General features: G+C 39.7%; 1 protein-coding gene across 17 annotated transcripts in view; it reads left to right on the top strand.

The window, feature by feature from the left end:
- Positions 1 to 13,820, top strand: part of esrrga (estrogen-related receptor gamma a) — a 264,711-nt gene that overhangs the window by 66,236 nt on the left and 184,655 nt on the right. For 2 of the 17 annotated variants that reach the window (XM_052011558.1, XM_052011563.1), the window contains exon 1: positions 11,949 to 11,967. The exons of the other annotated variants lie outside the window; for them this stretch is intronic. The gene's annotated coding sequence lies outside the window, so the exon portion shown is untranslated. Of the gene's footprint in view, positions 1 to 11,948; positions 11,968 to 13,820 lie in introns of those variants that run through there. 17 annotated transcript variants of the gene reach the window in all.

The following is a 13,820-nucleotide window of genomic DNA, read 5'->3' as shown; positions in this document are numbered from 1 at the left end:
GCCCTTCTCTCAGCCATGGTTCTGTTAGTCCTCAGAGCCAATCCACGCTCTGAATTCATCCGCCTTACCTGTTAAACCTCGTGCATTGAAATAAATGCAGTTTAACTGAGTATTCTTTTCCCTCCCTTTACTATGCCCCTGGCTATCCCGATTACTAAACTTGCTCTTGCTGGCTACTGCTTTATCCCATGACTTGCTGCTGTTCAGAGTCCCACCGCCCTGCCAATCTAGTTTAAACCCTCCTGTGTAGGAGTAGCAAATTTCCCTGCAAGGATATTGGCCCCTCTCTGGTTCAAGTGCAACCCGTCCCTCTTGTACAGGTCGCCTCTCGCCCAGAAGAGATCCCAATGGTCCAAGGACTGAATCCCTCCCCCTGCACCAGCTCCTCAGCCACAAATTCACCTGGCCTACCTTTCTGACCTAACTAGCATGTGGCACCGTGGAATAATCCAGAGATCACTAGCCTCGAGGTCCTGCTTTTTAACTTCTTACCTAACTCCCTCTACTCATTCTGCAGGACCTCATCCCTTGTTCTACTTTTGTTGTATGTACCAACATGTACAACGACCTCTGGCTGTTCGCCCTTCCCCTCAAGTATTTTCTGCAGCCGCTCAGAGACATCCTTGACCCTGGCACCTGGGAGGCAACACACCATCCTGGCATCTCTTCTGCAGCCACAGAATCCCCTGTCTGTCCCCCTCACTATCTATTATTGGCTGGGTAACTGAATGTACAGGTGAAGTGAATAGATGAGGGAATGAGAAAGAGGTCAGAAACAGAGGAGCTTAGATGAGTTGAACCAGCAAAGAGATCATGGAGGGATTTGAAAGCAAAGATGAAAATTTCCAACTGAGATATTGTTTAAACAAAAGTCAAAGGAGATTCACATGCACGGTTTGATAGGTGATTGTGAGCTGATATGAGTAAGGGCACAGGCGACAACTGGAGATGACAAAGGCACGTTTGAGGGTCTTGGTAGATATTTATGCATATTGCAATGGAAAAGCTTGTTTATACAAGTTATGGAAATTAATAATGACCAAAAATGGGGAACAATAGGGCCAGTTGTGAGGTTTTAGCTTTCAATTCCTTTCATTATAGGATTTATCACAAATGTGCTGAAGTTTAGGAACAGTGTAACAATAGTTTTAAGGAAATTCCAGTGAACAGATTTCATAAAAATGGAATGTTTCACTAATGTTCCTTTCCCATGGAGTAAGCGATTATGGAGTTTCGGTATCGATTCACTATGTCTTAAGTTCCAAAATTTGATCCACCACTGATAGATGAAGGTACCAAATGTGGTTATCCCAATGAAACATAAAGTAGGACATTTTGATGCTGCCCTATTTTATTCTTCCGAAATTTGGCATTTACTGTTTGAATTCCTTTTTTTATTTATTCATTTTTGATCCATTTTGATGTTGATGGGATGTTTGCAGCCAGCCTTCTGAGCATAAATTGAACTCAAAATTGTACCGGTTTTCCAAATTGAGCTTATTAAATTTCCAAGCTTGTGTATCGGTAGATATAAAATCTTCCAGGAACCTGTGTAACGGGGAAATGTTTCAGAATGTTATTCCTAGATTGCATTGAGTAGTAACCTTGTCCACTTTTATTAATAGGGGTAAAATTGAGTTGATCGCAAAAATAAGCATCTTTAGTAAATGCTAAGTCTTGCATCTTTGAGTGATTAGTTTAATAACCAAAAATGATAACACTTACACAGAACCACTTACTAGTTTCATTGGTATGTTGCAGTCAGTTTCTCAGTAAATTATATATTTTGTATTTAAAAGCATTTAAAATGTGGCTTATAGTGTCATTACACCTAAATTTATCCAATTTATTTATCTGTCTTCACACGGTATTCAAACCATTTTTGCATGCTGCCATTTCCCCCCTGTGTAGATCTATTTCCATTCGTAATTTTGTCAATTCATTTCATTTTTTTTAAGTCCTCTGTATGATTATTTCATCCTTTCCACTCTGTGTTACTCGGGTTGGAGTTCAATAAGCCATTCAAAGTTCCCGTAGGTGCAAATGAGTTCCTGGTCACTGGGGGAAATGGGGATCATGGGCACCAGAAATTGGGTAGTGTGTGTAAATGGACCAGTCTCCAGTGTTGTAGAACCTAAGATAGATGAAGAGCAGGGAGGGAGCAAGATTGTAGAACAGAGAACTGAGGAAATAGGTTACATCACCATTTGCGGGTGGCAGAGTGGTGCAGCTGATGGAGCTGCTGCCTCACAGTGCCAGACACCCTGGTTCAATCTTGACCTCGAGTACTAGCTGTGTGGAGCTTACACATTCTCCCTGTGACTCTGTGGGTTTCCTCTGGGTACTCTGGTTTCCTCCCAAATCCCAAAGACAACCAGATTGGTAGGTTAATTGGCTGCTGTAAATTTCCTCTAGTGAGTAGGTGAGTGGTTGAATCCGGGGGAGTTGAAGAGAATGTGAGGAGAATAAAAAAATGGGAATTAATTTAGGATTATTGTAAAATGGGCGCTGGATGGCCAGTGGTTCGAAGGGGAAATCTGTTTCTTTCTATTCACTCATATAATGTGGGCAAGGGAATCCCTCATCAATGGAAACTCAGCATTTAACGATCCTCCTTTAGAGCCCCTGTGAAGGCATTGAGGAGTTATCTTTCAGTCTTGTTGCAGTGATTGCGGTGAAGTTACAACCACCGAGCTGTTGGACAGGGAACTGATGAATTTTAAACCAGTAACAAGGGAAATGTGCAGACATATTTCCAGGCTCGGACAGTGTGCAATTTGGCCTTGATCTTGCAATTGGCAGTTTTCCCATATGTTCTTCCAGGTACTGGAGATCGTAAGTGTAGTATGTGCAGTTGATCAGGCTTTTGTGAGTTGCTCGACTGCATTAGTAGATGGTATACACAGCAGCCATGCTGCACAGGCTATGGAGAGTGAATGCTCATTTAGTAGACTAGCATGCCAATCAAGCAGGCTGCATTTATAATTTAAAGCATCTTTGATGTTGTTGGACCTGTTCTCAACCGAAGGACCAATGTGGTTGCATGAACAGGTGCATTCTCATATGGAAGGGGCTATGTGATCTCCCTGGCTACTGGTTTTGACCAACATGATTATCTGCCTCAGGTTACAGAACATTTAAATGTTTTGGGACAGGTGAAGTTCTGGAGCCCTGAGTCACACACTTGTGCTGACAGTCACTCCGGCCACCAGGTGTGTTGGCAAAACCGTGCCTCTGCTGCCCACTGCACAGTAGCGTAGTGGTTAGTGCGACGCTATTACAGCGTCAGTGATCGGAGTTCGATTCTTGTCGCTGTCTGTAAGGAGTTTGTACGTTCTCCCATGTCTGCGTGGGTTACCTCTGGGTGCTCCGGTTTTCTTCCACATTGCAAAGGCGTACGGGTAGGTTAATTCGGTTTAAAATGGGCGGCGCGGACTCGTTGGGCCGGAAGGGCCTGTTACCACGCTGTAAATAAAATTTTTTAAAAAATTTAAATTTAACTGTCAACTCTTGAACGGAGCAGTGGACTGCAGAATGAGAAACACAGCTGCTGTCTCCCTAACATGATTGTAGACCAGGGAGATTAGGTGTTATTGTTGCATTTCTTGCCAGAGGCAGTGCAGCTCAGGCACAGCTCAATGGCTAGAGTCCTGCCTGCAATAAATGGCAGGCCTCAGCAGTCACCTCTTTGGGGAAACTTAGCTTCAACACACACATTGCTCCTCAAGTCAGGTGTGTGCATGATTAGTGCTCCCTGAACATTTGGCTGGAGAGATCTTGCTGGCCAGAGTGCTTCTTCCTCCCCTTGCTCTGACTAGGTGACCTTGTTTTCGGGGCAGCTGCTTCTTCTCCTCACCATGCTTGGAGGCCCAGTAAGACCACCATCAATTTACCCAGTTCAGACACGCAAGCGGTGTGCGATGCTAGCTGTTCACGCACCTAGCGTCACACATCATTGTTCACCTTCCATGAAAACAATCAGTTATTCAGAACTTATTTGGTTCTCAAACAGATCTGCAAGTTATTGAAGATCTCTTTAAATAGCAAATGTGGTGGAGGGGTGTGGATTGGGAGAGGATGCTGCTAAGAACAGGTTCCCTGTGCGTGGTTCACAGTTTTACTTGAATCAATGCAGCCCAATTTGGTGGGCCAGGTGGTAAACATAGAAGCATAGAAAATAGTAGCAGGAGTAGGATATTTGGTCCCTGGAACCTGGACTGCCATTCAATACAATCATGGCTGATCCTCTACTTCAGTGCCTTTTGTGTCCCGAAATCTTATCTCCCTTTTGAACATAGTCAGTGACTTGGACTTCACAGCCTTCCATGGTTGAGAATTCTGAAGGTTCACCACATTCTGAATGAATTTATTTCCCCTTATCTCAGTCCTACATGTCTTACCTATATCTTGAGACTGTGATCCCCAGTTCTGGAAATCCCAGCCTGGGAAAACATCCTCCCCGTATCTAGTCTATCTCTCTCCATTAGAATTTTGAATGTTTCAGTGAGGACTCCTCTTATCCTTCTAAACTCAAATCACTGTTGAACATGAATTGATATTAACAACTGCCTTCTTTACATTTATCCTGTATGTGGAGACAACCCATATGAAACTGTGCAATTGAGTTTGGTGGGTTTTGCAAACCACACTGAAAATGTGTGCTTGCAATTCGTAAAGGAAACTCCAAATAAACTGGCACCCAAAATACTGAAAAGCAACCGGAACCACAAGACCAGTGTCATAGTTGATGTGTGTTGTGTTTATTTGGTCATTCTATTTTAGTTTGCTCTATTTGTAACAAAACCAGAAAGCGTTTTATTATTTGGCACACTCTTTTATGTATGGCAGTGATTATGGAGTGATTGTCATTCTCACATTGGGGCTTCAGAACTGGCTATGGGAAGAGCAAAAATATTGAAATGGCGTGTATCCTAACTTTTGAGATAAAGCAACAGGAAGTTTATTTATTTAAGACAAATGTAGATTTCTGTTTATACATCACGTGAGGTTAAAGGTACATTTCTAAATTTCAATCCCCATTTGCTACTGCCATTAATTGGAAATACGAAATAGGTTCAACAGTGTCCATACTTCAAAAGTATATAATTGGCTGTGAAACACTTTGGGATGTCCTGAGGTCATGAATGATACTGTATAAGGCAGTATCAGTGTAAGTTCTTTCTTTCCTTGTCTTTCTGTCTGGGGTAGGAATATTATTACTTTTTTGATTGTTCTCTCTTTTCTTGTTTCCCTGGGCTACGTCTCTCCAAAAGCTAAGACAGTTTGTGCACCTTTGCTAGTTAAATTTCCACTGAATCTCTAGCTTCTCCCTTTTTTCCTTACTTCCTTCATTCTTCCCTGCGGTAACCAAATTTATGGTCCATTAGCTCTTGCTTAAGTTATGTCTAAAGTGCAGCATGAGGTCGTCATAGTCATCTCAATAATCCACCTCACCAAATTTAACCAATTATGTCCTTCTAAATTGTATGATAGTTTTTTTTGGACGATTGTTTTGTTGATAGGAATATCGTAGAACTTTTCCTTCACTGCCTGGATGGTAATTCATCAAAGGTAATCTATTACCTCCTCTCTAAAATACACCCAATTATGGTTTTGCCATAATCCCAACAATTATGGGCACAGAGCAAAAGTAATTTATTTACAAAGAGGTTATAACCTGAAGCCATATGTTGAATAGCAGTGTTAAGTGAGCAGCAGAATGACTACTGTCCTTAATTGGACATAGGGCATGGCTGGAAAGAAGGGCACAAGCATTTTTTATTTCTATAATTTTAAGATAACTTAATACCAACACCGGAAGTCCAGCCAGAGAGGTTGCATCAGCTTCACTTACTGGTTTTTATTCGTGAAATGTGTAATCGTGCAGATTTCTGGCTTAGCACCAGGGCACTCAGTGTCAAAGTGCTAATGCTCAGAGTCACTGAGATCCAAATGTGTTCTTGTTCTGCTTGTCCCAGAACAGAGAACAAACAGTGGACTTGGCCCATGTGGATATATGGAGGGATAGAGAGAAAGGAGGCAGAATCTTCGACCTCTGAGATTTCAAGAGCAATAGTGTTGTAAAAATGCTACCATCTCCTCCAAATTATAGACTTCCTAATTTAGACCTACGTTACTGTTGCAGTGTCCTGGCATTCTTTGTCCAGCATCATTCTACGAGGACTGTGTGCACAAAACCTACAGTCATTCAAGAAGAATATATGTTACTGCCCATTTAAGGTAGCTAAAACGTACCTCAGCCTCACCTAAATCCGCAGAGCAAAATTACATTATAATTCACTGCTTTCCAAGGACCAACTACAATGACGATTGACTGTGTCTAGGAACAGGCGATCTACACCTCTCAGTATCAGAACCATAAATGCCAGAGGAATGGAAGGTTGGAGTTAATTTACCAGAAGAAAAATAACATTAAAAATTAAAAGAAACATAACTATGCTATCAAATTCAAACATTATACACCAGTGAAATAAAAATGAATGCTAACTGTACGGGTACATAGTCATGGAGCCCTGAAAGACTACCATGACCAGTTAGATGCTTTCCTTAAAAATTGCATTGAAAAGAATGGATTAATCATTTTATCCTGTCATTCTAGTTTCCATTTTTTCTGTGTGTTACAGTGTACTAAACGGTGATGGATTTCATTATCCTTTCTGTGGTACTGTAATTAACTGAAATCCGCACAACCTAATTTTGTGCACAAACATATCCTGAAGATTGCTTTGGCTTGTTTGAAAACTAATACAGTTAGGCTTGTGCAGAACAAATTTAATTTGATAGCAGGTGGTTTGATAAATCAAGAGCCATGTACTTTTGCTTTTTTCAGGGGATGGATTATTGGGGGTGAAGGGAAAGTCTTCAAAAGCTCTGTTTCAGCATTTTAGTTGTTTAAAACGCAGAATGGTGTCTTATGCCAATCAGATTTTGTCGATGGAAATGTTAAATTGTGTGGCTTTCTTGTTGTAAAGGTTATTTTTGTATTAAAGTAAAGGCCATGGCTGCATAGCAAGGAGAGAAATTAGAATAACGCTAGTTCATATTTCGAAAAATGAAATTGAGATTCCCTAGAGGTTCATAAGCAGTTGCTTTAGGGAAGAAGAAACATTTAATACAGCACTGAAAGGAGCCAAAATAAAGAGCTCAGTGGTTCTTGTGTAGGATGTAATAGCACATGAGATGCAGCATCCACATTTCCAGCAGCAGTATTAGGTTTCATGCCCTGTTATAGATATTAATATATAGGAGGGAAAATGATTTTTGGGGAATATTATAATTTCAGTGCTCAGTGGAAAAGCTGTCAAAATTATCCACATAATTGATACTACACTTAATCTTCAAATTTTTGTGTAGCTTCTCAAAACAATTTTAAATCCATATATGTACTCTTTTGTGTTCAGAAATATAATTACACCGTATGTCGACGCAGGTTATTCTACCATTCTGTACCATTTGTAAGACATTTCTGCTCATTGAGAATTCTAGGTAGGTACAGAGGAATCAGAGGTTGTGGTTCTTGCCCGTTGCTACACATACTTCCCTCATACCCAAGTAACTGCTGAGTATCAATGCAGTTCTTTAAAAAGACAACATGATACAGCCTGCAGATATTTCAGAGTTACGCCTTGTTCAATTGACATGGGGCGTGGTAGGGGAATGTTTGATGAATATGCAAAGTAGTCTTTATATCTCACCTCTCCACCTCCTGAAGCCAGGATAGAAACATCCCGTAATACGATTGTACTTAAGGGTATTTGCATCAGTTAATACATTAAACAAATATCTTGGCCATGCGGATATCTGAGACTACTAACCTATAGCGCTTAAAGAAATTATGAAATGAATGTTTTTTTTATTCTGTGAGCTGCTTCAATAATTGACCTTTTAATTTGCAACTTCAGAATTATAACACAGTATGCTAGCACTAGTAATGAAAATTAAATGAAGTCTTACTGAAAGCATCAACATGAAGATAGATTGGGTCAACAAAAACATTTGCTCTGGATTAAGGTTATGGTCTCGATGTGGATCTATTTTAAAGCTCCTTTTGCAGTATTTATTTCTGTCTTTTTCTGTGTTGCTCAAAGTAGAATAGATAAGGCAGGCAGAATTCTAATAATTACTCTGATTTTAACACAATCCCAAACTTAGATTTTTAATATTCCTTAATGTTAGAAGTGTCACGATTTTACAAATATTTAAACAGATTATGTTCATATTACAATGTATGGTACACCTTGATAAGAAAATGCCAGAGGCATGCTCATCACTTTACCATCACCAAAAGATAGAATTACACAGATGATACCAGAAACGATGAGGATTGACTGCTTGATGATTTGTAAGGTAAAAACAAACCAAATTTCAGTTGGACCATGAAATGTTAATTTTCAATTTCTTGTCGAAAGATTCTAATAGAAGGTGTGATACAATCTGTAATGCAACATTTTAGTCCTGAGAGTTTAACTCTTCAAGCTGGATGATCTTGTATGTTACTAATTTCTACATTTAGGGTTATTTGCTAGAGCCTGCTCTGGACCAACTATTTGTTACTTTGAATATGCTATGTTTGTAGAAACAGAAGTGAGTGATGGGTAATGTAATATAATACTCTAAGCTTGTAAATATTTAGTGTAATTTAACTTTTAGAGTCCTATCCATCTTCACATAATAAACTGAACTCTATTTGCTGAGCTGACTGCTTCACCCAAAGCAAACTGGTCAGTGTATGCTGTTTTACCCAGACATATGAAACGGATCAGTGGTCCTTTATTGTTGTGTAGACAGTAACCGTTCATTTATTTTGGTGGGTAGGGGAAATCTGTCTGTTGCCGCTTCCAGGGCTGAGCTTTAGTATGCAACCTGTTGCAGCACCGATTCCCCTGTGGATTGTTGCAGTTCATTTTCCAAACATGCGGCATTGTTTTTAAATATGGAAATATATGACCATCATTATTGGTGCATTTCTTCAAACGTGTCCAGCATTTGAACCTCGGGCTATAAAAATGTTGATCTGAAAATGGCAGCAGTCAGTTGATGAATGCAGAAGAGAGAAGCATAAATCAGCACAGGGCATTTCTTTTCTTTCTTCCCCCCCCTCACGTCCACAGAGAATTGTTGTCTATTGGTTCAGAAAATGGAGAAATGAATCTAGCAATACCCAGTGCTGGTTAGCAGATTGTCATTTTTGGGTTTGATGTTCTTTGGTATAATTGTCTTTCATGTGAACAATGGCAGGAGATCTCTGGTGTGCCATGGAAGCATGATAAAAGAGGCTGATCTTGCATAGCAATGTCTTTTATTATTAGTGTATAAAATTAGCAAGCTGGATGTTGTTAGAATTAGCTTTACTGATGTTAATTGTAATGCAGTATGAATTCCGTTAGCAGATTGTGCAGTAATTCTCGGTAAGGTGATAGCTGCATCGAAAGGTAATATTAATAGCCTTTTACTTTTATTGTATCGTTTTAGTGGGCTTTAATAAGGCAGTCACCGTCAACGGGAATTTATTAGAAAAGTGTAGTAATTGATGTATTGCAGCAAGTATGGGCAGAGGCTGAAGTTGATTAATGTATGAGTTGGCTTTTTTAAGGCAGTTTAAAAAGGCTTCTTAACTGGGTCTTTGGAGACCAACACAGACCCACTGTAAACTACTTCATTCCAGTCGGAAAATGACTTGACAGCTGCTCCAGTCTCTGGTGGTTTTGCTTTTCTGATCAGAGAAAATTGAAGTAATATAGTACTCATCAATAATTGCAGTGCTTAAAAATCTTATAAAGGGATTTTGACTGTTTCCCCCCCTGGAGATAAGTTTTCAAAGGTTAAATTAGTTTTACTTGCATTTGCTTCATATATTCAACCCAGAGTAAGGATCAGTTGTGCTTTAAATGGACTGCTGGTTGTGAGTTGCATGAAATTAACATCTTTGTGACTACCTGCGGTATTTAACTGCAAAGTGGTCTCTTCAGGGCAGAAAGCCTCTGTGTCTGCCATAACATATAGAAACTATACATTAAAACTATAAGAGGGAAGCTGGGAGGAAGTCACATTGATACTGTTCTCCAGTGAAGCTACATGGTGTCCCTAGCAATTCTATCATACTGAGGTAACAAAGACCTGGTCTGGATACCTTGGTGCATACTTTAGATGTTTTATATATTGCATTGAAATCAATGAAATGAATACCCTATTCTCTAAGTACTGAGCAATAGCAGCATTCTATAAAGATTCTGATTGATAGTTCTAACATTTTTATGTAAAACTATTACAATCGAACGTTACAGAGACATTTTACTACTGAGCTAATTTGTGGTATATTGTTTTCTTTAAGAGAGTGAATTTTTGCATAGGTTTTTAAAAAGGTTGTCTACAAATTTCAGCAAGACCATCTCATGATTATTCAGGCCAAGGCAGTTTCTTTACAGTAAACGGGCAACTATTCAGCAGTATGTGAACAAAATGATACAGAAGGCAAAAGTGCCAGACACAGTTAACAGCTGCCCTCTTGTTTCTCATTCCAAATGCTTCCCTACAGAATATGCATTTTATTTACACAGTAAACCTTTCTGATTTTGTTTTAGCTGTGTATTTCTTCAGTCATATTGAAAGCCTTATTTTGCACCTCACAAACATTTTCTCACATGTAACCCCCTAGAGAAGCTTTGCATTGTTTCTCTTGGTTTCTCTTTTTGAAAGCCTGTAAACACACATACACCCTCTTACAATGATAAAATCTTTCACCATGTTTCATGTTTACTTGACATGTATTCTGTGATTCCTAAAGTTGTTGGATAAAGTCATTTGAAGTGCTTAAGACATCTGAAACTCAAAAGGTAAGCAGGTACCTAACACATGTGAAAGTACTGCAGAAGTAAAAGGCATTTTATTGCTCTGGCAGTTATACTTCATAACTGTCCCACATTTTTGAGGCATCACACAACGAGCCGCTATTGAGACTGACTGATTCAGTTCATATTAACCAAGAGTTCATTTTATTAAAGCACAGGGTTCTCTCAATAACAAATCTTAAAATAAGCCTTGGCAAATGACTGTTGGTGATGGCTGCAGTCAGTAGCAAACGTCCCTCACTCCAGGTAATTTATGGACATTATTATAGTCTGTGTCCCACATTGGCTGGTAAAGAAATTGAGAGAGATGCTAGTGGAATCAAATATATTGTTTCATAAGCAGCCAATCCTGGGATTTGTTGAACCTGTCTAATGTTCATGTTTTACTGCAGAGTTTAAGGTACTGATCATATAGGGCACATAATTTTAGATCAAACTAATTTTGTCATCATACTTGATTTTGCTAAATTAATTTTACTAATGTGCTGCATGGCTTTATTTATAAAACAATCATGTTTACTTTCAGTTTTAATACTAATCTACAGGATTGTAGTCATAATAAGTCAGGCTGTCTATTAACCCAGTCACATTATGCAAACTACCATTTTAACATGCTGACATCTTATGTTTACAATTTTAAAATTGAAAATCTGTGACTTTCACCCTTACCCAAACTCCCACCAATATTAATGCATTTGGGGATAATTAATTTCAAAATTTATATTTCTTTTATTCATCATGAATTACACAGAACCAGTCACCCCTCATCGTTCTGTTGCTCCTGGGAAGCAAACACTTGAGGTTTTAGAGAATGATCCTCATAATCTAATGGCTATGAGAAGTACATGATGGGCTTTTGCTCATGACCTTTCTCTAAGTGTTGCCACACATGGCATATGTCACTAAGACTGGGATGCTGTTGCAGTCCATTTTAATTTAAAGCCAGGGTAAATGAATGCTAGACCTCTTAAGTTTACATGTGTATCTCTGTTGCCTATTGTTCTGCAGAGATGGCTGACATCATTTTGAATCAGGTGCATTATAGCAGTTGAAGGTTGCTGGTCTGAAACAGGACTAATGATTTGTTTCAGGATTTAAGGTACCAATTCCAGCTTCTTGGTGTTGACATTGTCCATTGTAAGACCAGTTAATAAATCATACGTGGAGGCAATTGGGATGAGCACTTAACCCAATGTTGTTTAGAGGAATCTTCAATGCCCAGTTAAAACTGTTCTACTCTGCCCATCCCTGTCTGTACTGGAGCTGAGTGACAATGTTTACACAAATGGTAAAGATGGGATTGTGCTCAGTCGACCTTTGTGGCAGAGACTATAGGCAGCAAGTAATACTAGAGCGACCTTTGGCTGTAGAGAGCAGGAGAGTAGGTCAGAGAAAGCCTTAATCATATGAGTTTAAAGAACAAAAACATCCTTCCGCCAGTTCACTTCATAGAAGATACCATGACAGTGCTGTGATACCTGTCAACACACCAACTGGAAACCAACATCAGTTCACACACTTTGTTACCTACAGCTCAGAAGATAATGGTGGCCCCGAGATTTTACGTCTTGGATTTATTCCAAGCTGCAGCAGGTGACAAATACCCTCACTGCCAAAGCAAAGCAATTCATCTCTTTCCCACTGGAGACAGAAGAGCAGGAAGACAGGACTCTCGGGTTTTTTTACAAGCGCACGTTTCCCCCAGATGCAGGGCATAATTTCCATGCTCGCTTCGTAACCAGACACCAGAGAATACAGGAAGGGCTTCCGTTTGCTCCATGTGCAGCTGGTATGCAACTGTACACAGCATCTCAGGTAACCTGTGTGCTGTCTCCTGCCAGTTGTCTTGATGCTTTAATCCTGCACCTCTACAGCTCCCTGCCTCCACCTATGTTATTGGCTGATAAATTGGGTATTTGGGAAGAGAGGATATTCCATTTGTGGTTTATGTTATCTGTCAGAAACTCATGCTGGGAAACAAATGTCATATAGTCATGGCAGGCCTTTTTTTGCATTTCTGTTTACACAAACCTCTGAAACAGAGGTTGCACTGTTTGATCATTATGGAAATGTTATGCAGTATGGCTTTGAAGATCTTGGAATCTGCTGTCGTGCACTTATTGTTCATGGATTTGCCTTTAAATGGCTCCCTGAAAATCTAATGGTATATAACTCCAGCATGGGCATGATTGAGGCCCTTAATCTTCCTCCATATCCTGCAGATTGATTTGCTCCTGCTCCTCAATATCTTTATCCTCAAGCAGCACCAAAAGTTGGGAGTATAAAAGTGCTGTACCAGTTTGCAAGACCCTCTCCATGCTTTTCTTCATACGTAGCCGGTCAGAAGGAGGACCTTCCCAGTGGAAAGAGTCAAATGAAGTCAGCAAGGGAATCATTGTTGTTTATTTTCCAATAGATGATGAGAGTGTTGTGTGAATAACAATCTAGAAACAAGAGAAAAAACCTCTTCCTTGAAAAAGGAAAACTAACCTCCATATTTAAACTTTTAAATGAGCAGACACATAAAATATGAAACTTAATTCCCTTTTAAAAGGGTATTGAGTTACTCGTCATAAATTAGATTTTCCCACTTGGGAAATAAATAGCAGATTTTCACTGGTCATAGCTTCTTGCCAGGGTAGTAACACTTAGGATGGCAGGCACTCTGCTAACAGGAAGGGAGAAAAAGTCTCGAGTGAGGCATCCCAGAACACTTGTCCCTCAACACTCCCCCCTCCTCCCGATGGTCGCTCCCAACAGCAGTGCCATGAGATTAGATTGACCAATGCCTTTGCTGCAATCAGCATACAAGGCAGTGACCTCAAACTGAGGAAAGCGGGAAGAATCTTAACCTCTCCCAGAAAACGAAAATTCTTTCCATTCCCAGAAAACAAAAATTCTTTCCATTGTGCTAAAGTTGTACTAGCACTGTTTCCCTTAACCAAATGGATA

This window comes from Pristis pectinata, chromosome 3, assembly GCF_009764475.1.
Source record: "Pristis pectinata isolate sPriPec2 chromosome 3, sPriPec2.1.pri, whole genome shotgun sequence".
In the NCBI taxonomy this organism is placed as follows: Eukaryota; Metazoa; Chordata; class Chondrichthyes; order Rhinopristiformes; family Pristidae; genus Pristis; species Pristis pectinata.
The sequence above is the reverse complement of the archived record's forward strand: the minus strand, read 5'-3'. Positions and strand labels throughout refer to the sequence as shown.